Source organism: Phyllostomus hastatus, unplaced genomic scaffold (genome assembly GCF_019186645.2).
Source record: "Phyllostomus hastatus isolate PE091 unplaced genomic scaffold, TTU_PhHast_1.1 phas_scaffold_1066, whole genome shotgun sequence".
NCBI classification, from domain to species: Eukaryota; Metazoa; Chordata; class Mammalia; order Chiroptera; family Phyllostomidae; genus Phyllostomus; species Phyllostomus hastatus.
Genome location: NW_025334004.1, coordinates 13758790 through 13784421, shown reverse-complemented (window position 1 = coordinate 13784421; position 25632 = coordinate 13758790). Strand labels below are relative to the sequence as shown.

The following is a 25632-nucleotide window of genomic DNA, read 5'->3' as shown; positions in this document are numbered from 1 at the left end:
AAATACTTTATCTTTTAGAAGCAGTTTTATATTCTTTGAGTTTCCCTAAAAGTATCCCAGGCTGAAGTTTTGTTCATCCACTTGGGTACTATTACAGCCTAATAATACTTAAAAAATTAAATACCTGATAATAGCACATATAAAAACAGGAATACATATTTTAAAATATAGCAGTCAATGCACATAATGCTAAACTTTATAAGCTAGGAAATATTAAACATCATTATGGGACTTTTTTTTTCTTAAAATACTCTAGTTGTAAGAATTAATATTAGGAAACAAAATATGATATTCACTGTTCAAACTATCTGTAACTGATATAATAATAATGACACCAAAAAATGATCTGGTCTAGACCCCTGCATTCAGATCATTATTTCCTCATTTTATAGTTAAGGTGATTGATGGCCAGGAAAAATTAAGTAGTTATCTATGACCATGAATTTAGAAAGTACAGCCCTGGCTGGCGTAGCTCAGTGGATTGAGCTCGGGCTGCGAACCAGGCATCGCAGGTTCGATTCCCAGTCAGGGCACATGCCTAGGGTGCAGGCCATGGACCCCAGCAACCGCACATTGATGTTTCTCTCTCTCTCTCTCTCTCCCTCCCTTCCCTGTCTAAAAATAAAATAAATAAAATCTTTTAAAAAAATTCTTTAAAAAAAAAAACTAAAGAAAGTAGAGAAGCAGGAAATGCCTGGTTCACAGCCTGAGCTCAATCCACTGAGCTATGCCAGCCAGGGCTCTACTTTCTAAATTCATGGTCATAGATAAATACTTAATTTTTCCTGGAATACTAGAATCCTGGCCTATTACTTCTTAGTGAAGAACTCTTCCTCCTGACTCCACCCATCCCGAGGTCATAAAGAGCGTTCAGACAGCAGACTTCAAAGAAGGGCACCTGCTGCAGACATCGCTGGGTAACATCCCAAACAAAACAGCGGAACCACTCTGAACTCCCACAACAAGCTCCTGACTCTGTTCATTGTTCCCAATATTTCTTCACCTCAAGCTATAATCCATTTTACAAACAGCAATTAAATACAATAATTGTGTTCACTCTGTTATCATGTCACTCTCATCAATAATTCATAATGGCTCCCTGTATCTATTGTATGAAATCCAAGCACTCGATTAATCTGACCTTTCCCCATTGCCTACATTAACTCACCTCTGTGCTTCCAATTGGCCTGGTCCTCTAGCCAACTGACTATCTTGAAATTTTTTTTCAAATACCCGCCTTACCCCCATATCTTTGCCTGGGAAGCATCAAGTTCTTTGCTAAAATAATTTCTGTAAGTAAATGAGATTAAATATTTCTAAGTAATGTTTTAGTCATGTATTCAACAAGTATTTATTGAGTGTCTTCCTTGTGCGAGACACTGTTCTAGGCACTAGGGATAGAACAATGAACAAAAGAGACAAAAGTCCTTTACATTCAAGTGATACTCTCTCAACCTTAAATTCTTTTATATTTAAAATCTTTAATATAAAAGAAACTCATTGTTAGTGAATTTCTCTCATTGTTCATGAGAGACAATGTACACATTATTAAGCAACTGGTTCTGTGTGCTGGACAGAAGAAAGTCTCATTGTGAAGCAGAGAATGAATTTGAGAAAAGTGGAAGAGGAAGAGTATACAAAAAGGGAGAATGAAAATACAGAAGAGTAAAAAGGAAATAATGGGAAAAAAATGGAATAGGCACTAGAAGATAGCTTGTCACTTCTCCCCACGCCCTTCTCAAAAGGAAGATGGCTCAAACACTTTCGGCTATACTAAAGCCACTTGCATGTTCTCGTCTTTATTAAAATATGTATATTTACTTGTATTTGTGAATGGTCCTTCCTAAGTTTTTAAGTCATTCCTCTTCTGAATGTTTGTCTCCTTTACTTTAAATTAGATCCTGTGTTATTTTTGCAGTATGTCTAATACTTGCTTAATTATCATCTGACTTTCCTTTGGTAACTCATTCTAATCTTCCTCCTTCACACATCCTATCTTCCATCAAAACTCCTAACAACTAAGAATTTGAAAGGGCTTACCCCATCCCCTTAAACTAAAATTTCAAATTAAAATTATAATCGTTAATGAGCTACATACACCCAGGAAAGCCACTAGATATACTGGTGTGATTTCTAAAATGGCATTAACTTGTAAATACCACACAGAGGATGCATTCACGATTATTACAAGACAATTGGTGTGGGTATGAAAACTGCACTTGAATATAGTCAGATCTGCACATTACCATAAGATTTTACATATTATAGCTCAATTTAATAACCAACTTTCAAATTGGTTTGTATTGTTAACAATTAATCTTACCCATACTGGTAAATGCCACTTTAAAACACTGAGGAAAAAAATATAATTACAAAATTAATGGAATAAGCTATAACTTCTACTTCTTTTTCCCTTCTAAATTCACATTTAGGAGCATCTTCTACAGAAAGGGAAAAAGCAAAGGAAATTTGGACAATAAGTAACAGAGTAGAAAGGATTGCCATTTTGGCTACTATTCTTATGTATTCTAAATACAGGGTGGGGCGAAAGTAGGTTTACAGTTGTTCATATGGAAAATAATACAATAATTAATAAAGAAATATACAAGAATAAACTTGTGTTTCAAGTACTCACAGCTGTAAACCTATTTTGCCCCACCCTGTATTTCAGGGCCATCCTGAATGGTCAATTTCTGAAAAAGATATAAAACTTTCTGTCCTTCAAATCTTAATAAATAATCCCCTTTAAAATGCCCCAAAGCATATACAATTTTCTACTTAAACTTTGGGCTGCAAGTTTGTTTCTCCCTGCAAGTTATATTTAAATTTCTAAGGTTTTCTTTATGAAGTTAAAAAAATATTTTTAATTAAAAAAGCAGGTTCTAAACTAAGCTGCAATCCAGCAACTATATCCTCATGTTTAAATATTTAACTTTTACTGTTAAAAGAACTTGTGAATTCTTTACATGTTTCTTCTATGCAATCTCAAAAGCTACCAAAGTATGGATCATACATGTACCTCTATCCCATACAAATACAGCCACACACAGCACATACTAGTTTCTGCAGCTCACTTCCCACTTAACTTCACCCCAATTAACTCTCCTTTGCAATAATATCAAAGAAAGTTGAAGACTATAATAATGTATTACATCTGAAATTTGTTATCCAATTGATTTAGTTTACCAGCATTTAAAAAAGCAGACACAGCATTTTTTTTTAAATTCTGGAGTTTGTTTTCTCTTACTTGAAAGAATGAAAAAGGGAAATTGAAATGTTGCAACAAGATCCTCCAGTGCTTCAATACACTGTGGTCTGTCCAGAAAGTGTCCAGCCATGCAATATGAAAAACAGTGACATTTATTGAAGATACAAAATATAAGAAACATTGTGCATAGAACAATGATGCCTCAGTCCCCTTCAAACTAGGCACCTTGAGACCTCACATAGTTCTCCCAATTGCCATCAGCTGCCCCATCCTATTTTCCCGAATCTCGTCAACTATATGAAATCTCTTCCCTTTCAAAGAAGATTTCAGTTTGGGGAAAAGCCAGAAATCACAGGGCACCAAATCTTGGCTGTAGTGGGACTGAGTCACATGGGTGATTTGATGTTTCCTCAAAAAATTGTGCAGGAGACGTGATGCCTGAGCAAGTATGTTGTTGTGATGAAGCTGCCAATCACCTGTTGCTCACAGCCTTCTGAATCATCTGAATAGTTTCCATGGAGGAATGTTCAAGCCTAATGCAAAATTTGATGTAGATTTGTTGCTCTACTCACTCAGTCATTTTGAGTGCAAATGTTATGGCCACATAGTACACATGCTCACTCGATGGTATCTGTCCCTGCCACTAACTAGTACAGTGAGGTCACCATTGTTCACACATGCACATGCTGGTCCACTCTCAGCTGCCAGGTTACACCAATGTCACGCAAACTGCTTCTCGTTATATTAACGATGGTTGGACTTTTTCCAGACAGGCTTCATACAGCATCTAGTGCCCATCAGCTTCAAGCACACAAATTCATTTACACAGAGAACATTAAAATCCTTGACTCCTCCCCACTACTTGGCTGCTAGGAAAGAAGTCACAGATTCTCTTCACTGACGGGCCCCTGCAGGCAAAGGGCTAGCCTCAGCATTTACTAGATGAAAGCTGAATGATGAAATCTCTTAAACTCAGGTCCCGTTGGTCAACTTCTATGAGTAACAAAAGCTATAATAATCAACAATAAAAAGACTGCTGCATTGAGAACTTATGTATTTAAGCCATAGAACAGAAGAATTCCCCTTTCTCTACTATATCAACTAAAAATTTCAGGCCAAGAGAACTGTAGTATTCCATAAGCCATGTAATACATTCCAGCTTTCCCTATACAAATTGGGATTGTATACAATGACTGCCTCTTAAGAATGCCAGTTTAGTCAACTCATTTCAAAAATGTAACTCTCACCTGTCATATAGGATAATCATATCTGCCTAGCCCTGTTGTACAGGTTGTGGTACAATTAAAATCAGAGATCTAAAAATTTCAAATACAAAAGAAAAAATATCAAGTGTCATTATTACCAAGAGCAGGCTTCCATGAATGCCACTTGCATTTCAAAATGTTCTGGGAAGCCATTATGAACTACAGACCATGGAATCAATAAACCATTCATCGAATTTATTTTTTTCTTTAAAAAAATTTTTTAAATTAATTGGGGTGACATTGGTTAGTAACATTATATAGGTTTCAGATGTACAATTCTATAATACATCATCTGTATATTGTATTGTGTGTTCCAGACCCACAGTCAAGTCCCCTTCCATCACCATTTTATTGCCCCTTTACCCTCGCCTACGTCCTCCCACCACCCTTCACCAATCAAACTTACTGTTCTTTACCAGAATGGACACAAGTAGAGTACGAAGACAGAACCAAAACTGATCAGGCAAAAACTGTTTGCCATATATTGTGCTAGATTCTTTAAATATATTATTTCAGTTAATCATTACAACCCTGTCAAAGAGTCATCAGTATTTTCACTTTAATAAGAGAGTAAACTTAAGGTCAGAAAAGTTACAGTGACCAAAAGGCGATGGCAGGAATGAGACCCCGGCGTGGCTGTCTCTCAGAATCCATAGACTCATTACCAAGACCTGTCCTCGAGCAGTTTTCACTCCACTCTAGGGAGATAAATTAACTAAAACGAATAGTAACTACAAGGAAAAGCACTAAACTGTGTTAGACAATAGCTGCTACAAAAATTTAGTTAAAATTTTAAATTTTTTGAAAAGTTCAGACATTGGCTTTAATTTTATTGTAGAATTTGTTACTGTATATAATTCAATATGTATTTACCTCCTCTACCAGACTGTATTCCTCAGAGATAAGAGTCATTATCTCAGCTTTTTAAAAATCTCCAGTATCTAGTCATAGCAGATGCTCAACAAATGTGTGTTTAAAGGGAAGAGATCAGCGAGAACTGCATATCAAAGAGAAGAATTTCTTGATTTATGCAATAGTGAGAAACCTGATAAAACAGCATTAGTTACTTTACTGATATTACTAGATTGGAAGGTATCTGTGATAGACAAAGCTTTCGCAATTCAATATCTTACTCACTTGTAAAACAACGTAGTAAGGTAGGTAAGATCCAAAGAGGTTAAATAAATTATTAAAAGTTGATGGGTACCTAGCAAGTGGTAAAGATGAGATTCAAAAGTAGATATTCTGATGACCTAGGATGATGCCACATAAAAATGGCAATTAAAAGTCAGACAATGGAGTGACCTCATTTATTAAGAAATGTGGGGGCTACGGTGGTTTAGGGGCACTGGACTGACTACAGAAACTAAAGAAAGGGGCTGCTGTAATCATCCAAGTAATGGCCATGGAGAAGACAAGTGTACATCAAAACAAGGACCAACAGAACTTAATGAGTGACTGTGAGGAAAGAAGGAGGATGAGTCAGAAAGAACTCCCAAGGTTTCAAACTTGAATGACCAGAGGAATGGTGGAAGCACTCACTTACCTCCTTTCCTATCTGAACAGCTCAGTTCAACAACCATTAAATGAATACAGACTAAGTAGGCATCAAGTTGAATGGCGCAGAAGGAGCCATTCTGGTGGTGTGAGAAAAGTGTCCTTGAAGGGGGAGAGGCCTTACATACAGTTTTGACCTCCAGGTAGGATAAAGGGGAAAATCTGCACGTGAGGGAGCCTGGTATGGTGTGCTACAGCTCTAGCAGAGTACTGAAGGCGTCCACCTGGGGGACTAGAGCGGCAGTGAGCAGGACGATGGAGGGCGTCTATGTGATGGGGCAGAGCAGTGCAGGAAGTCAGAGTAGTGAGGGTTCCCAAAGTGGACAGAAGGCATTTGTTCAGGGTGGAGGGAGAGTGGCCAAGCACTGAGTTTCAGACCCAATTGGGAGAGGAGGGGAAAAGGTGCAGCCCAGAGCAAGTAGTCAGAAATCAAAAGGAAAGAAAACATCTATGCAGAGTATGAGGTGGGAAATGAAAAGAAAACTGTGTCAGAAACAGGAGATGAGTTACACAGGAGGATTAAATAAAGAAGTAGATTAAACACTGAGGATACTGAGAGCAAGTTTTCTCATAATCAGAGAAAGAGTTACAGATACAGAAAGGAAGAAAACTAGAATGATACTATGCTGCTGAACTAAAATTGAAGATATTGTGAAATCAAATCTTACTGCATATATATGTATATATACATAGAGACAGAGACAGAGACAGAGACAGAGAGACAGAGAGAGAGAGAGAGAGAGAGAGAGAGAGAGAGAGAGAAAGTCTCTAGGTAAATGATGTACACACATACATACAAACACCTCTATCAATAAGATGACCTGGTAATAGTAACCTAGTAGTAGTGAGTATATTAAATAATTCAAAATCACTCTCCAGGCACTGGCTGGTGTGGCTGAGCTGGTTAGAGCATCGTCCCATAAACTGAAAAGGCACTAGTTAAATTCCCAGTCAGGGCACAATGCCTTGGTTGCACATTTGGTCCCTGGTTGGGGAATATGAGAGGCAACCAATTGATGTTTCTCTCTTTCATCCATGTTTCTCTCCCTCTCTCCCCATCCATTAGCCTCTCTCTAAAATTAGTAAGCATGTCCTTGGGTGAAAATATTAAAAAGAAATCATTCTTGACTAACAGAGTACCAGAGCAGTGGCTGGTTCCAGGGCTCACATGCGCAGGGAAAACTTAAGATAATCTTAGAATACCTCCTTTGGGTATTCAAGGAGTAACGGAGAGCCATGGCAAGATGACACATGGGCCAATGTGACAGGCTCTCACAAGCTAAATCAAAACAAATAATGATAATAACAGATTATAATAGTGGCAGGCAAACTCTAACATGCCCCTCCGATGAACACCATCTCCTGGTATCCATAACCCTTGTGTAATTGCGCCCCCTTGCTTCTAGGTTACATTAAATTGTAACTTCCACCTTGCTAACAGGCTCTGTTACCTTCTTGTCTTGTATGTTTTTATCAAGCAAGCAGTCATATGGGAGGTCCATGTGGCAAGGAACTGAGGGTGGCCTCTAGCCAATAGCTATCCAGGAACTGAGGCTCTCAGTCCAATAGCCCTTGAGGAAGAGGTATTCTGCCAAAAACAATGTAAACTTGGAAGTGGATCTTCCCCAATCAAGCCTTCAAATGAGACCTCAGCCCTGTGAGAGATCTTGAAGAAGGGGACCCAGGTTAGCCATGGCCAGATCCCAGACCCAAAGAAACTGTGAGATAATGAATGAGTATTGTATATTATTATAAGCCACTAAATTTGTGGTATTTTGGTATGCAGCAAAAGATAATACAATAAACCACTAAATAAAATAAAAATCCATCACTCTATCAATGATATAAGCTGCAAGTTTGATAAGGAATATGATATTGAATAGTCTAAAAATATCTCTCCATACTTATTACAAAGAAGAAAACAGTAACTTTACTATGTAAAAACTTAGGTGACATCTTAATCAAATGATCAACATCAATATCACCAATAACAAACACATTCGAATCACATGTGACGTGACAGAATGCAGTAAGAGGAATACAGCATCACCTCTGTGATACTTCTGCCAAAGATACATAACCTGTACCTAATCATAAGAAAACATCAGAAAAACCCACACTGAAAGCAATCTATAAAATAACTGGCCTATAATCCTCAAAAAAAAAAAAAAAAGCCACTGTCATGAAAGTCAAGGAAAGACTGAAGAACTATCCCAGACTGAAGGAGACTAAAGAGAGACGTAACAACTAACAGCAACACATGGCTCTGGGCCAGGCCCTTTTGTTGTACAGGACATTTATGAGGACTGCTAGAAAAACTTGAATGGGGTCTATGAGTTAGTCGGCAGTCAGGTATCAATATTAATTTTCTCATTTTGATGGTTGTTACCGGGTTGTGTAGGAGAATGTTCTTGTTTGTAAGAAACAGACATCAAAGAGTTCAAGAGTGATGACACATCATGTAGTGCATTACTCTCAAATGATTTATGGGAACAATGTTATCTGCGTTATACTTGCAACTTTTCTATAAGCTTGAGAAAGTTTAAAAATAATGTAAAAATTAATGAAAATATATACTGGGATTTTGCTTTTCACTATGATGTAATTGTTATCTGATTAAATTTCGTGCAGAAAAAGAAAACTATGAAAAGTTAATAAAATATAGAAAACTATTTGAAAGTATCAGAGAACTACTAATACAGCCAAAACTTTAGGGGCCAAAATTCTGGGCAGGAGCTAAATGCACTGAGGTAAATCTGAAATTCCACACCCAGTCCCCGCCCCCCCCCCCCCCGAAGCATTTGCTGACTCTTTAATTTTGCATGCAAAGAGTCAGATGTTGAACAATCAAGCGTAAAGCGTATAAATTGGGAGTATAGGGCCTATCAAGAACAAGGTACCCTGATTTTTTAAAAAAGAGTTTATTTCTTTATTTCCAGAGAGATGGGAAGAGAGTGAAAAAGAGGGACAGACATTGTGTGGTTGCCTCTCGTGTGCCTCCCACTGGGGACCCAGCCCACAACCCAGGCATGTATGTATCCTGACTGGTAACCGAACCAGCGACCCTTTCATTTGCAGGTCGGCACTCAATCCACTGGGCCACACCAACCAGGGCAGGTACCCGGATTTATTTAAAAAAGCGGGGGGGCAGCTTTCAGTTGATGCCATGGAGGAACACCAGAAATAGAGTAACCTCGATCAAACAAAAGAGATATGTTCATGAAAAGAATATTAAGTCCTTTCTGAAAGGGGTTATCTTTCAGAGTCTCTACCACTTTCATTAAAAACAGTGTAGCAGCCCTGGCTGGTGTAGCTCAGTGGATTGAGCACGGGCTGGGAACCAAAGTGTCCCAGGTTCGATTCCCAGCCAGGGTACATTGTTGGGTTGCAAGCCATAACCCCCAGCAACCGCACATTGATGTTTCTCTCTCTCTCTCTCTCTCTCTCTCTCTCCCCCCCCTCCCTTCCCTCCCTAAAAATAAATAAAATCTTAAAAAAAAAAACAGTGTAGCATACAATAAAAAATTATCAACAGTTCAAAAAAATGGGATCAAATGCCCCTAAAAGAGAAATGAAAAACAATAAAAACAGACCCTCAAATAGCCAATAGGTGGAAATAATCCAAGGGCCTATCAATGGATAAATGGATCAATGGATATTTATCCATTTATCAATGGATAAATAAAATGTGAGAGGTGTGTGTGTACATACTGGAATATTACTCAGCCTTAAAAAGGGAAGAAACTCTAATATATGCTACAATATGGATGAACCCTGAGGACATTAGGCTAAATTAAGTGTCAGTAACAAAAAGACAAATACTGTATGATTCCACTTATATTAGGTACCGAGAGTAACCAAATTCAGAAAGAACAGTGGTTACCAGTGGCTGGGAGGTGGGGGGTAGTGAGGACAAGAAGAATAGGGAGTATAACAGGCAGAGTGTTTCAGTTTTGCAAGATGAAAAAGTTGTGGAGATTGGTTATACTACAATGTGAATGTAAAGCTACTGAAATGTACACTTAAAAGTGGTTAAGATGGCCCTAGCTGGCATGGCTCAGTTGGTTAGAGTGTCATCATGTGCAGACTAAAGGGCTGTAGGTTCAATTACTAGTCAGGGTACAAACCCAGGTTACAGGTTCAATCCTCAGTCAGGTCTCAAATGAAAAGGAAGCCGACTGATTTTCTATCTCACATAGATATTTCTTTCTTTCTTTCTTTCTTTCTTTCTTTCTTTCTTTCTTGCTCTCTCCCCACCCCCCTTTTCTCCTTCTCTAAAAGCAATGAAACAATGTCCTTGGTTGAGGATAAATATGTATATATATATGAAGATACATACAAAAAAGAATGATTATATATAAAAATATATATATAAACTATTGGCTGAAATAAATTCAACATTCTTTTTAAAAGACAATAAAACAAATATTGAATAATGTAACATTCACAATGTGTAAATTTAAAATTACTAGATAAAAACAATAAAATGTGACCCATAATCAGGAGGAATATCAGTTAGTAGAAGCAATCCAGAAATGACAGAGATGATGAAATTAACAGACCAAAACATTAAAATAGCTATTAGAACAGGAATATCGTGTAGAGAACTGTAGGATACAAAAATAAATGAAGTAAAACTTACAGAAAAAAAATACAGTCCAAAATAATAATTTTCTAAGACTATAGGAAAAAGACCAGTGAACTTAAACAAAAAACAATATATGAAATAAAGCACTAAGAGAAAAAAATGGAAAGAAACTGAGCAATGCCTCAGTGACCTACAGGAAATAATCAAGTGGTCCAATATATGTATAACTGGTATTCCACTAAAAAAATCAGGGAGTGAGGGTTGGGAGGAAGCATAAAATATATTTGGAAAATGTTTTCAAATACATTTGGAAAATGATAATACAATCTATACAAAAATATGATAAGTGTCATGAATATAAATATGCAGGTAAATATTTTTAAAATCATTCTCATTTTAAAATTTATTTTTAAAAATAATAAACAATTTAAGCAAAAATAACAATGATTTATGATATTAATAATGTATTTGGAAACAAAACATATCAAAACAACAACACAGAGATACAAGGAGAAAATGGAAATACATTTTATGTGAAATAAAATATTATTTCAAGGAGGACTGCAATAAGTTAAAGATATATATTGTTTTGCAAATTATGTATCTGATAAGGATCTCATATCCAGAATATATATAAAGAACTTTTACAACTCAAAAACAAAATGACCCAATTAACAAATAGGCAAAGAACCTGAACAGACATGTCTCCAAAGAAGACACAGAAATGGACCACAGGCACATTAAAAGGGTGCTCAACCTCATTAGTCATTAGGGAAATGAAAATCAAAACCACAAGGAGGTGCCCTTCACACCCATTAGGACAGCAATCTAAACAAAACCCCCAAAACCGTCATCCAGATATTTCAGGAGAGAAGCATGCCAGGAGATGTAGACAGACTGGAAGGAGCTTTATCATCAAAGTCCTATCCAGTCTCAAAAGCATTTGAAGCTACAATTTTAAAAAGTAATAAAATTTTAAAAAGTAACAAAAACACAAAATAAGCTGTAGTGAGGATGTTGAAAATATAAATTGTAGTGAGGATATGGAGGTAAGGTTCAGCAACTTTAGGTAACAGCTTGATTGTCCTTCAAAAGCACAGAATTACCATGTGACCACTTCTAGCAACTCCACTCCTGGGGACAGTCCCAAAAGAACTGAAAATAGGTGATCAAACAAATATATGTACACATGTTCACAGCAGCCTTATTCACAATAACTAAAAAGTAGAACCAACCTAAATGTCCACCAACAAATGAATTAATTGTGGTATATATATACTATAAAATATTTTCATCCATAAATATTAATGAAGTACTGATACAAGCAACATGCTATGTGAAAGAAGCCAGACATAAAAGGTCACTTACTGTATTGTTCTATTTATATATAAAATATCAAAAATAGTGAATGAAAATTGGTGACTTCCAGGGCCTTCCCGGAAGGAGAGGGGAATAGGCAGAAATTGTTTAATGAATAAGAACTTTATTTGGAATAATAGAAATGTTTTAGAATTAGATAAAGATGGTGATTACACAACATTGTGACTATATTAAATCATTCACTTTATTTTTTAAATATTTTACTTATTTATTTTTAGAGAGACAGGAAGGAAGGGAAAAAGAGAGGGAGAGAAACATCAGCGTGTGGTTGCCCCAGCTGAAGACCTGGCCTGCAACCCAGGCATGTGCCCTGACTGGGAATTGAACCAGCAACCCTTTGGTTCACAGGCCAGCACTTAATCCATGGAGCCACACTAGCCATGGCTAAATCATTCACTTTAAAATGGTTAATTTTATGTTATGTGAATTTCACCTCAATAAATATTTTAAAACACATATTGTATTCTCTAGAGCAACCATTTAAACAAAACAAAACAAAGGTACCTAATAAGCCAACAGAGCAGATAAAATGGAATACTAAAAAATAATCCAAAAGAGGGCAGGAAAACTTAAAACAAAATGAGAAAAGAACAGTTGGGACAACAGAAACAAAATGGTAGCTTTAAACTTAACGATACTAAATATAAATGACCTAAAACTACATTTTCTAATAAAGTGATCACTAGTCACATGCAGATACTGAGCATGCTAGTCCAGACTAAGATGTGCTTAACTGTGAAATCACATTGGATTTTGAAGATTCAATACAAAAAAATATAAAATATTTCAGTAACTTTATATAGATTATATGTTTAAATGATACTTAAAATATACTGGATTAAATAAAAAGCACTATAAATTTTTCAAGTTTCTTTTTAGTTTTATAATGTGGCTATAAAAAAATTTTAAATATATATACAGTACTTGGTTAGAATCTGTAGCTAACATCTCTGTTGGACAGTACAAGTCCAAACATTGGAAGACAGGTTATTAGGCTGAATTGAAAAGCAAGACACAACTATATATTAATGTATACAGATAAATTAAAAATAAAAATTTGAGGGTGTTCAGCCAAGATGGAGGTGTAGGTAGATATGCTTTGCTTCCTTGCACAACGACAGCAAAGAATCTAAAAGCAAAAAACAACCAGAACTGCCTGAAAATCAAACTGTATGGAGGTCTGACAACCAAGGAGTTAAAGAAGAAATATTCATCCAGATGGGTAGGAGGAGCAGAGACAAGCAGCCTGGCAGAGAGGACTACAGTGAGGCAGTGGTTGCTGGTGGAACGGGTGGTCCCACGTTCACTTGCGGCAGGGACAACTGGGGAGCAAGCAATCCCAGCCCCAGGCCAGACGGTGCAGCCCAGGCTTCCTGTGCCGGGAAAATAAAGCCTCACAACATCTGGATATAAAAACCAGTGGGTGTTGCCATGGGAAAAGAAACTCCTGGTGTCTCAGAAGAGTCCGTTTAAAGGGCCCATAGGGTCCTAGAATGTACACAAACCCACCAACTTGTGGAATCAGCACCAGGGCAGCAGCTAGAAGGGCACTAGTCACTTACAGGAAGTAGGGGAAATGACTGAAAATGGGGCCAGAGCCGAGCAAGCAGCATTGTTCCCTCTCTGACCCCTCCCCCACACACAGTGCCACGAAGTGGTGAAGCAGGTTGCCCTGCCCTGGCAAATACCTAAGGCTCAGCCCCTTACAATGTAACAGGTGCACTGACACAGGAAGTCAAAGCAGCTCTACCTAACACACAGAAACACAGGGAGGCTGCCAAATTGAGGAGACAAAGAATATGGGCAAAAAAACACAACAGAACAAAACTCCAGAAAAAGAACTAAGCAACACGGAGATAGCCAACCTATCAAAGCAGAGTTCAAAACACTGGTGATAAGAATACTCAGATAAATGATTCAGTATGGCCACAAAATAAAGAAGTGAAAGCTATACAAAGTGAAATAAAGAAAAATATACAGGGAACCAACAATGAAGGGAAGGAAGCCGGGATTCAAATCAGCAATTTTGGACAAAAGGAAGAAATAAACATTCACTCAGAACAGATGGAAGAAACAAGCAAAAAAAAAAAAATGAGAAGAGGCTTAGGAACCTCTGGGACTTTAAATGCATCAACCTTAGAATTATAGGGGTGCCAGAAGGAGAGGTGGAAGAACATGAAATTGAAAACTTATTTGAAAAAATAATGAAAGAAAATTTCACCAATTTGGCAAAGGAAACAGATATACAAGTCCAGGAAGCCATAGAGTCCTAAGCAAGTTGGACCCAAAGAGGACTGTACCAAGACACATCATAATTAAAATGCCAAAGGTTAAAAATAAAGAGAGAATCTTAAAAGCTGCAAGAGAAAAGAAGAGAGTTACTTACAAAGGAGTTCCCATAAGACTGTCAGCTGATTTCTCAAAAGAAACCTTGCAGGCAAGAAAGAACTGGCAAGAAGTGTTCAAAGTGATGAAAAGGACCTACATCCAAGATTACTCTCTCCAGCACAGCTATCATTTAGAATGGAAGGGCAGATAAAGTGCTTCCCAGATAAGGTCAAGTTAAAGGAGTTCATCATCACCAAGCCCTTATTATATGAAACGTTAAAGGCACTTATCTAAGAAAAAGAATATCATAACTATGAACAGTAAAATGACAACAAACTCACAATTATCAACAACTGAACCTAAAAAACTAAAACAAAAACAAACTAAGCAAACAACTAGCATAGGAACAGAATTACAGAAATGGAAATTACATGGAGTGTTATCAATGTGGAGGGAGAAGGAGAATGATGACAAAGGTACAAGGAATAAGAAGCATAAATAGTAGGTACAAAATAGACAGGGGGAGGTTAAGAACAGTATAGGAAATGGAGAAGCCAAAGAACTTATATTAACAACCCATGGACATAAACTAAAGGGAGGATTGCTAGAGGCAATGGGGGTACCAGATGGAAGGAGGCAACGGGGGAAAAATGGGACAACTTAATAGCATAATCAATAAAATATACTTAATTTTTTAAAAAGTAAAAACTTGAAAAAGATATCATAAAAGGTTATTATAAGAAAACTGAAATGGCTACATTAATATCAAAGTACACCTCTGAACAAGGAATATTAATGGGGATAAACAGGGCCTTTCCATAATGATAAAGAGGTCAATTCCTCAAGAACTAACAATCTTAGAAGTGTATATATTAATAAAATTTCAAATATAACAAGCAAAATACACCGAACTAAAGGGGGAACAAATCTGCAATCCCAGTTTGAAGTTTAACATCCCTCCCTCAGCTACTTGAAAGAATAAACCAAATATAACTGCAGAGCACAATTAACAACTTGACCTGATGACTTATCTAGAACACTGGACCCAACAACTGCAGTTGTTTTCAAGCACACTTGCTACACTTACCAAAATAGAGCCTAAGATGGGCCACGAAGGAAGTAACCAACAAATTTCAAAGGACTGAACTTGCAGAGCGCGTTGTTAATGAGGTGTAAATCACTATCAAGACGTGTAACCAGAAGGGCTTCTGGTTCCAGTTAAGAAGGAATAAGCATACTCCCTTCTCTATCTCCCACCGAATGCAACTACAAAAAATGGATGGAATGCAAAGTGTAGCTATTTGAGTACTCTGAAGAGTTAACAGCAGTGGGTAGACTGGGAACAAAGACTTCACGCGACACTGAATCAACAATGAATTTACGGTATTTTAAAAAATTCTTTCAGTGTCCCACCAGTCTAGACTGCAGCATGAAACTCAAATGTGGGTATCAGTGTAGGGAAAGAGATCCAAGAGAAGCCCTCTAGTTCTGGCCAAGGAATGTAAGAGTATCATAATACTCACAGAATGGTGAAAATCCTGTTTTTTTTCTTTAAAGTTCTCTTTATTCTCTCAAAGAATCCCATGATGAAAGCACAGAAGTAGGGGGGCCCACAAGAGACAAAAAACTCTGAAGGTAGGAAACTCTTTGATCAGAGGAGTTGTGATCCTAAAAGGCTAAGGCTAAACTTCACTGCTTTTATTCTTTCTGTTGTTTTGTTTTTCTTTTTTTTTTTAATTTATCATTGCTTTTTTTCCCCTTTCCATCTGCCTATCACTTAACCCCCAGATGCAGTAAGTTTTCATGTAGAGGAGTTTTAAATAAAGCTCCAGCTGCCTGGCCGCAATAATGAAAAAGGGAGTGCCAGGGAACTAGATAGCACTGGGGAGACCGTGGGGAGGGAGGAGCTCAGGAAAGCAAGCCCATAAAACGAGTTATGAACTCTTTTGCTCACCTGCAAGCTTCACATGTGTGGATATAACCCAAAAGAGCAAGCCATAGACTTTGAGAAATGAACTACAAGATAGACTACCATCTAGATCCCAGACTGGCCACTCAGTGGCACACACATGGAACGGATTTCCATAGCACTGCAAAGGCTTTAAAAATAGAGTAAACCAGCAGCCCCGGAACCTTTTCGGCAGGACAGGTTTGGGGAGAGGGGGTGGGCAGGTGCGGTTTTGCTCACTTGCTGCCTGTGGGTAGGTGTGGGGGAGACAGAAGGCTATTTGAACTTGTAAGTTGAACTCAACTGGGTTGAGAGCCTGATAAAACAAAAACATCAACATTTTTCAATACTATTTAAACAAAATTCAGTCCTATAATATTAAAAATGCCCAGGATATAACCCAATATTACTTAGCTTACAAATAAGAGGGGGGAGGATCTCAACTCACATCAATTGACATGAATGTTGGAATTACTTTTAGAGGCAAAGACTTTAACTAGTACAAAAATGTTCCAATAACTAAGGACAAACACTCTTAAAAAATGGAAATATAGAAAATCTCAGCAAAGAAACAACAGATATAAAGAAAAAAACAAATGGAAATATAAGAACTGAAAGTTACTGAAATTTGAAAACTCATTGGATGAACTCAAAAGCAGAATGGAGATGACAGAGCAATATTCCTTAAGAATATAAGGTCGCCTTGGCTGGTGTGGCTCAGTGGACTGAGTACCGGCCTGGGAACCAAAAGGTTGCAGGTTGATTCCTGGTCAAGGCACATGCCTGGGTTGTGGGCCAGGTCCCCAGGCTGGAGGCAACCAAGAGGCAACTGATGGATATTTCTCTCCCTCTTTCTCCCTCCCTTCCCTTCTCTCTAAATAATAAAGTATATATTTTTTTAAAAGAAAAAGAATATACAGGCAAAACCCCTAAATAAAATATGAGCAAATAAAATCCAGTAACATAAAAAGGATTACACACCATGACCAAGTAGAACTGATCCCAGGAATGGAAGGTGGATGCCTTGAGCCCTCGAGGTGTTCCAGTGCCTAGACCCTGCCTCTGTGGAGCATGAGTGCACATCACCCCTTCAGGCTATCTCTGAACCCTTAAAAGAGTTGCCCCCACGTGCTTAAAGGGAGAATGAGGCAATCTATTACTTGAAATCAACAGTACTTGATGAAGACTGAGATATAATTCTAAAATGAGTATTATCCCCAGAGTAGACACCACGGACAGCTACACTTACTCCAACAATGCCATCAGTACTCTAAAAAAAATATTTTTAATTTAAGCCTTCAAAAAAAAAAAAAAGAAATGGAATTAACTTTATGAGAACTAAATGAGCCCCTGCCTTTAAAGAGATTATAATCTAGAAGAAAATTACATTTAAAGGGTTAGCCATCACATGTTAACATATTTATAATCATTGGAAAATACCAGATGAATCAGAATTAAAGTGTGACATATCACTAGTTTGACATCATCACTGTTAAACTACATAAACACACTATTCTTATAATCTCTAGATGCAAAAGAGTTCCAGAAGTCCCTGGTGAAATGAACTGCTGAATCCAACACAACTGAGAGGAGGTCTGACACTAACCCAGGAGTTAAGGCACCAGGTTCTCTTGCAGACTTGTCCTCAAACCAAATGTAAGATCTTGAGCAGTAACTATTCTATACAACTCTGCCTCTTCACTACTAAAGTGAAGTAGATCAAAATATTTCTAACAGTCCCTTACAGCAATAGGAGTCCATAATTCTGTGATTTACATCCATCTACAATACTTCTAGTATGGATTTTTCTATAGAATTATTAGGTTCACCACAAAACATGGACTAAAGCAATGGAAATCCCTTTAAACAATAAGGTGAAGGGGGAGAGGAAGAAGCAGCTCCTGATGCTTATTTAAAACAATTAAAATTCAAAGTCGGCTGCTTTCTGAAATAAATTTATTCATTATTATTTATTAAGTATGCAATTAGTCAAATATAACACTCTGATAAACTAGAATTTTGAACAAACAAATGCTTTAAAATTCTAATAACTATGCATAAGCAGTAAATTATTCTTACTTGAATTTCTACTGCTGTGTAGCACAGGGTTACTAAGTACATAATTACATAAGAGAGCCACCCAACTTCCAAAGGAGCCATTCCAGTGAATTGTGTAAATAATATGCTTTAAAAAAACATAACCTCCTAACATATGAATTTAGATTTACCAGATATGCAGTAGCTACGTACCTGTGAGACTAGAACAGTCTTAAAAAGGCCTTCCTAATTATGAATTTACCAGAGAGACTAGAATGACCCAAAGCAAATTAATACATAGACTTTTTTTCATAACTTTCTATAAAAACATTTTCACTATTCTGCTTCAGTACAGAAAACAAAAGATCTTCGAAGTCACTGGCTTAAGAACTCCAGAGTACAAGGCAATGAACAATTTTTCTAAAATTGCTGTTCTGGTTTTCTAATTACCAAACACTTGTGCTTTATTTTTTTCTCATTGGTGTCAATATAATAAGTTCTAAATATTTGGTTTATGGCTGACTTTACTGTAACATTGTTGAGTCTGAAAATATAAGAACAATTTTCTTTTTTAAAAAAAATCATAAAATATTCAACATTAGAAGGCAGCAGGGCATAATAATAATACATAGATGCCACATGTTTTCTGTACCAAAAAAGTCATTTTTAATACCCATCTACAGGAAATGAACCAACTTAGTAAACAAATTTATGCATACAGCCAGGTGGTATCTTTATTCTCCTCATAACAGAACAGAAAGTAAGGATGTTCAGTTACATTTTCTTTACTCCATTATTAAAAATCACCTTATGCTAAGAAAAGAGAATTTCTGTATTTTTGAAGTTCTCATTTACTTGGTAAAGAGTAAAACTATAATTATCTTAGATTAGGTTTTACAAGTTCGATTTCCTATACCTGTACTTAAAGACCTTTTAAATCGTGCCACAATTATTTAGCAATACTGGAATTTCACTTTCTTAAAATCAAGTCAAATCCCATTGCAATAATCTCTAAGGAACTGTCTAAATTCTTTTATTGCCTTAGAATTTATTGCATTAAATATTATTTGAAATAACTAGGCCACCAGCTGAGGCCTGGGAATCATGGGGTTACACAATTTTTGATGATGTGGGTTTGGCCTACACACAAATTTGAAATAATCACAGAGCTCACTGGCAGGATTGGACATTATATATTGTTTTTTCAAAAGTTTTAAAAATTCAATCTTTATTGTATTTTTTCCCATTACCATTTAGTCCCCTAACACCCCCCTGCCCCCAGCAATCACCACACTGTTGTCCATATCCATGAGTCCATTCCCCCCACCCCCTAACCTCCCCCACCCCTCTGCCCCGCCCCTACAGCTGGTGCCCTGCTTTCCCTCGATGAGTCTGTCACCATTTCCCTTCAGTTTGTTCGTTAGATTCTACATATGAGTGAAATCATATGGTATTTGTCTTTCTCTGACTGGCTTATTTCACTTAGCATAATGTTCTCCAGGTCCATCCATATATTGTTGCAAAGGATAAAAATTTTCTTTTTTTACAGCCAAGTAGTATTCCACTGTATAAATGTCCCATAGTTGTTTTATCCACTCATCTACCGATGGACACTTGGGCTGCTTCCATATCTTGGTGATTGTAATTAACACTGCAGTAAACATAGGGGTGCTTATGTTCTTTCAAATTAGTGTTTTGGGTTCCTTCAAATATATTCCCAGAAGTGGAATAGTTCAGTTGAAAGGCAGATCCATTTCTAATTTTTCAAGGTATCTCCATACTGCTTTCCACAGTGGCTGCCCCAATCTGCATTCCCACCGACAGTGCAAAAGGGTTCCCCTTTCTCCACATCCTCGCCAGCACTTGTTTATTGGTTTATTGATGATAGCCATTCTGAGAGGTGCGAGATGATATCCCTGGTGGTTTTAATTTGCATTTCTCTGATGATCAGTGATGTTGAGCATCTTTTCATGTCTATTGGCCATCTGTATGTCCTCTTTGGAGAAGTGCCTAGTCAGGTCTTACGCCTATTTCTTAATTGGGCTACTTGGTTTTTTTGGTGTTAAGTTTTCTAAGTTCTTTATAAATTTTGGGTATTAACCCCTTATCAGATATATCAGTGAATATGTTCTCCTATTCTGCAGATCATCCTTTTATTTTGTTGATGATCTCCTTTGCTGTGTAAAAACTTTTTAGTTTGATACAGTCCTATTTTTTTTCTTTTGTTTCCCTTGCCTGGGGAGATATATCTGATAAAATGTTACTACGAGCAATGTCCAAGACTTTCCTGTCTATGTTTTCTTCTATGATTTTTATGGTTTTGGGTCTAACATTTAAGTCTTTGATCCATTTTGAATTTATTCTTGTATGTGGTGTAAGAAGGTGGTCTAGTTTCATTTTTCTGCACATATCTGTCCAATTTTCCCAACACCTTTTATTGAATAAACTATCTTTAGCCCATTGTATGTGCTTGCCCACTTTGATGAAAGACATTTGCAACACTTTTCCCCCAGTATGAATTTACACATTTGTTCATAGCAGTTAGTATGACTCAACAGAAGCCAGTGTTGTGTTAAGAATCCACATACTAAATACAGCAGGCTGGCTGGCGTTTGAGCGATCAGAGTACTTGTCCCTCACTTCACAGGCAAAAAAAAAAAGCAAAAGCAGCCACAGAGTAAAATTCTTTGAGTAGGGGAGCAGGGCTAAAGGAGACAAAACTCCACCTTAGGCTTCTGGGTCATCCCCCTCTGTACAGACCTGTTTGCTCTAACAATGAGTTCAAAAGGGAGAGCTATCTGCAGCTTTCTTCTTAGCTGAGAGGGAAAGTCTGCTCATGAAAGGATCCCCTGATATCAAACAGTATTTCAAGGAGTGCAAACCAAGTATCCTAGCCCTCTTGGGTACTCCTTAATTTAACTTTTGTGTAGGAGTAGAGAAAAGAAAATTACTTGCTCATTAGAAAGAGAATAAATGCCTACATAAATAAATGGAACCATATTACATCTGACTTCCTGGGTACCACAGACCAGCAAAGAAGAAACTCATTTTCAGCAGTGCGTTTACTTCACTATTTGCAAATGGCTGGCTGATTGGCAGTTACAATATATGAAATAAATAACCATTTCAAAGATCAAGTGTCATGTTCCCTGGTAAGTAACAAAAATGAACATTATCTACCCTCCCCATCCAGTTTATGGAATGTAGCAAGAGAATAGGTTTATTGGCTATTTGATTGCTTGATATATTGTGAGGTTATTTTCTGTGATGATATGGTTATTATATAGGTTAGATAAGAAATTCTCCTTTCTCTCAGGACATCAGTATTAAGAGTTACATATTCACAAGAAGGATCTAAAATGAATATTTCTGAAGCAAGTGAAATGTGACAGGAAACTGTGAAATGGGGAGTGATAAGTATACCTAATAATTTTTTTCCTCCAGGAAAATAAAGTACCTGATCTTACGATCCAATTTATAACAAACCAAGATGCAAACTAGGAAATGCACACAACCTGCTACTGCCCACTTCTAGACACCAGTCTAAAAACCAGTACATCAGGTTTAATATTAAACATTTTTACAGATTTATAAACTAGCACTAAAAACTGTTACAAGATAAGTTAGGAGAAAGGAGATTTAAATCCATGCATTGTTATATCCCATTGGTGCACAACAGGATATTGGCACTTGTGATCAGCTTTCATTTTCAAACTCCTTTACAAAATGTTAGCTAACTTACTGATGAAATTTTTGAAGTGTTGCTGGGTATTTGAAGCATTTAAGGACTCAAGTATGTCTGACCTAAGTCACGAGTCTGAACAACCTACTACTACTAAATAACATCAGAAAGGGATAAATATTTTACGACTTTTTCAAAAGAAACAAACTAAAAACTTTAGTTCTCCCTTTTCTTCCCTCATATTTTTCTGCTTTTTAAAAAGAGCTTTCTTCCCCATGCCTATTGGAAAGGACAGTTTTTGGTCAGTCAGGCAAAATTGGGCAATGTTTAAAGTGAGAAGCCTATTTATGAAAATCAACTTACATTTAAATCGACATTAATATTTGGATTTTGACTTAAAATACTCAACAACTACTTTAAAACACTGTTCTTATGGTCAGTCAGTATTATCTCTCAACCCTGACTTATATTTGCACCACAGTTTTCAACTACAACATGAGAACATTAACTATAAAAACCTCTATCTACTAAAGGACAAAAGGGTAATGGCATTAGTGTACTCATGCTCTGGTAGTGATCAACTATTTGCAATAAATGTGGAAGAAAATATGGGAATTTCAACACCACAGTTTTTAGAAAAAGTCTTCAGTTTTATGGATATTTATAGCATGTGCCCAGTCTTGCAGAACTCCATCTTCCTCCACCTCATTTGTAACATAAACTGCTCTTTAAACCACTTTAATACAATGTTAGAGATACTTCTTTTACACAGTATCTACCAAGCAGCAGATCAATACTCTAATACAGAGATGCTGATTCCATTACCGCAAAAACCTGTGCGAGCAGCCAGATGCTGAACAAAGAGCACGGCTTTCATCAGGTTTATTTCTAACATGTCTCCACTCCACTGGGATGAAATGTTTTGCTATGGTGGGCAAGTAGAAGTTGGGGGGGAAATAATGGCATTTAAAATAACTAAGAAGCTTTGATTACAGAGAAAGTTTGAAAGATATGGCCAAAATAAATTTCTTCACACCTACTGGATACTTATCATTTATCATCAAACCCATCTGTTCATCTGCAGTCATAATGCTGCACTTGATGGTTTCACAAACTGCCATGACATTAGGTGTCTATGTTGCAATTCAACACTTAAGGCTAAAATGATACAGAAAGAGATTACGGAAAAGAATGAAAATAAAGCACTGAGAAATAGGGAGAAAGGAAAGAGGAGAAAAAGAAAACATTCTACTGTTCTTTTAAAGACATTTTCAGTAACAAAATTTTGTAACTTCAATTTCTTTTTAAATTTGTTGCCAAAAAATCTTTCTTGACAAGATTTTCATATAGTCATTATTCAATACATTCTCCTTTCCTTCATACCATCATTAGAATCTGAGGGAATAAAAGGGAGTTATAATATAATTAGAAAGGACAGAGATCTGTCTGCGTATATGCAGTGGTACTAGCAACTTGTGGTGCCAGAGGGATTTAACTTTTGTCTAAAAACCAATTCTTTCTGTCTTTTTTTACACTATTTACTTTCAATGGACTAAAGCTGCAATACATCCTTTCTAGACCAGCTTTAATCATTTTCACAACTATGGTTGCTATAACAACAGGATGCAGTTTATCTGCGCTGTTTTCATTTTCCCCATTTGAGTTGCCATAACAACACAATCATTCTGCCTTTCTCCAATATGTAACAACTTTATTTTAGGATTGTATTCTTGAGGACACAGGATTTCCCCAGGAGTAAATAATAGAATTTATATAAGAATTTATTTAAATGAATATATCCAATTTTAAAATATTTTGAGGGAAGAGTTACTTTGATAGGGACTTTCATCATACAAAAACAAACAACACTACAAAAAAAACTGGTATCTGCTAAAATCTAAAGACTGTCTACCATTAGTACTGATTTTTATACAGATTTCCCCAAGCAAAAGATAGCAATAACCATCATGATTACGAGCTATGGGAAAAGTGTCCACTAACACCCGTCCAAAGTAGAACAATCAAGAATGAGGACAGTTCTGTCTACATTGTTAGAAATACCACACCTCAGAATGGTGGGCTTTATACTAGTAAAATTCATTTACATATTTTTACCCTTTGTTCAAGGTTTTCCATGGTAGTAGAATCCTATAGAAGTTTATGCAGTTCCAACATTTTTATAATGAGTATAAAAATTCACATTCATAGAAAAGATAAAAGAAAAGCATTTATTGTTCTAAATCAGCAGCATAAAATCTAAAAAATATTTTGGCTCCTGGATCACCATATCTAGTAGTAGGACCATTCATGTGGAAATATGAAAGTATTCAAAAAAAAAAAAAACCCTCTCAGTTTTTACAACCCTTTGTTTTACCAGTATTTGCTCTAATAGGACTTTGTATATGCAAAAGGTTATCTAAATTTAATTGCTTAAATCACTAAGTCAGATCCTTTAGCCATTTGTTCAGCTGATAAAAATACATTAAAAATCTCTCCCATAGTATAAATACCCATGAATATATATACCTATTTATTGCTTATAAACAAAACATGGAAATATTACTATCTGAGGAGAAAATATGCAAATATTGCTAAACTCCCCTAGTTGCCTACAGGCATCAAAAAAGATCATTTATAATACTGTAGTATTTTTACAGGATAGAACTAATTTTCACATATTAATGTAACATGACACATTTTAATTTTAATCACAGCTGATATTATTTAATAAATATTATAGTTGCAATGAGCTGAAAAAATATGACTTATTTAACCAAACCTGAAGATCAAAAGAAAACTTAAGGTCTTTTAAAACATGACCATTTAAGTACATTTTTTAGAGAAAAAATTCACTAATATTCCAAACTCTGAAATAACAATTGAATTGTATTTTAGTCACTTTTTTAAAGGACTGTAAGAAGAAAGGGCCTGCAAATGCTAAGAGCAAATATAATGATTAGATCGATGTCTTTTCTTTAGAATCCTTTCCATACAGGAAAATGAGGGACTCCAAGACAATGACAATGAAAATAAAGCAGCTGGAGCAAAAGGATGGTTACACTACTTAGATGAGGGGTTGAGAGAGGCCCAACAGCAGCACAGAGGGTGTTGAAAGAAAAGGAGAGTGACTAGGACAGAATATATTCAAAACCTAGGCAACCTAGCTAGACCCTTATATCAAGATTAAACCAACAAACTGGGCTAAAATCCTCTACCATCGCCCAACCCTCTCCAACCCTGCTTTCTTCTTTCCTTAGTTTGTTGTACTGGTAGGGAAACTCAGGGAAAACCCCCTTTGTAAGGCCTAAACTCCTCAGGCAAACACCACCTCACAATGACTTCTAAATTAGCTCAAGCTCGTAGGTCCTAGCAAGATGATGCAATTTTATTACAGTGCAATAATGTGAATTTAGGTACTAATGCTGCTGGCATCATGTAAGTCTCAAGGCTGGATTTCTGTGATGCATTCTGACAGGACTGGTGAATCATCTGTGCATATGTAGCCTAGCATTCTTGGTATCAGTTATGACTCATCCAGAATACCCCTTAAAAGAAAGCCTCTGAAGAAAGCCTCTGACTTCATCTACGGAGCAGTTGGCTGTGAGTCAACATGCATTCAGATCTGTGCTACTGCTCTTG

At 36.6% G+C, this 25632-nt stretch overlaps 1 protein-coding gene across 6 annotated transcripts in view; it reads right to left on the bottom strand.

The window, feature by feature from the left end:
- BTRC (beta-transducin repeat containing E3 ubiquitin protein ligase) overlaps positions 1-25632 on the bottom strand; it is a 181817-nt gene that overhangs the window by 119854 nt on the left and 36331 nt on the right. The gene's annotated exons all lie outside the window — the stretch shown is intronic.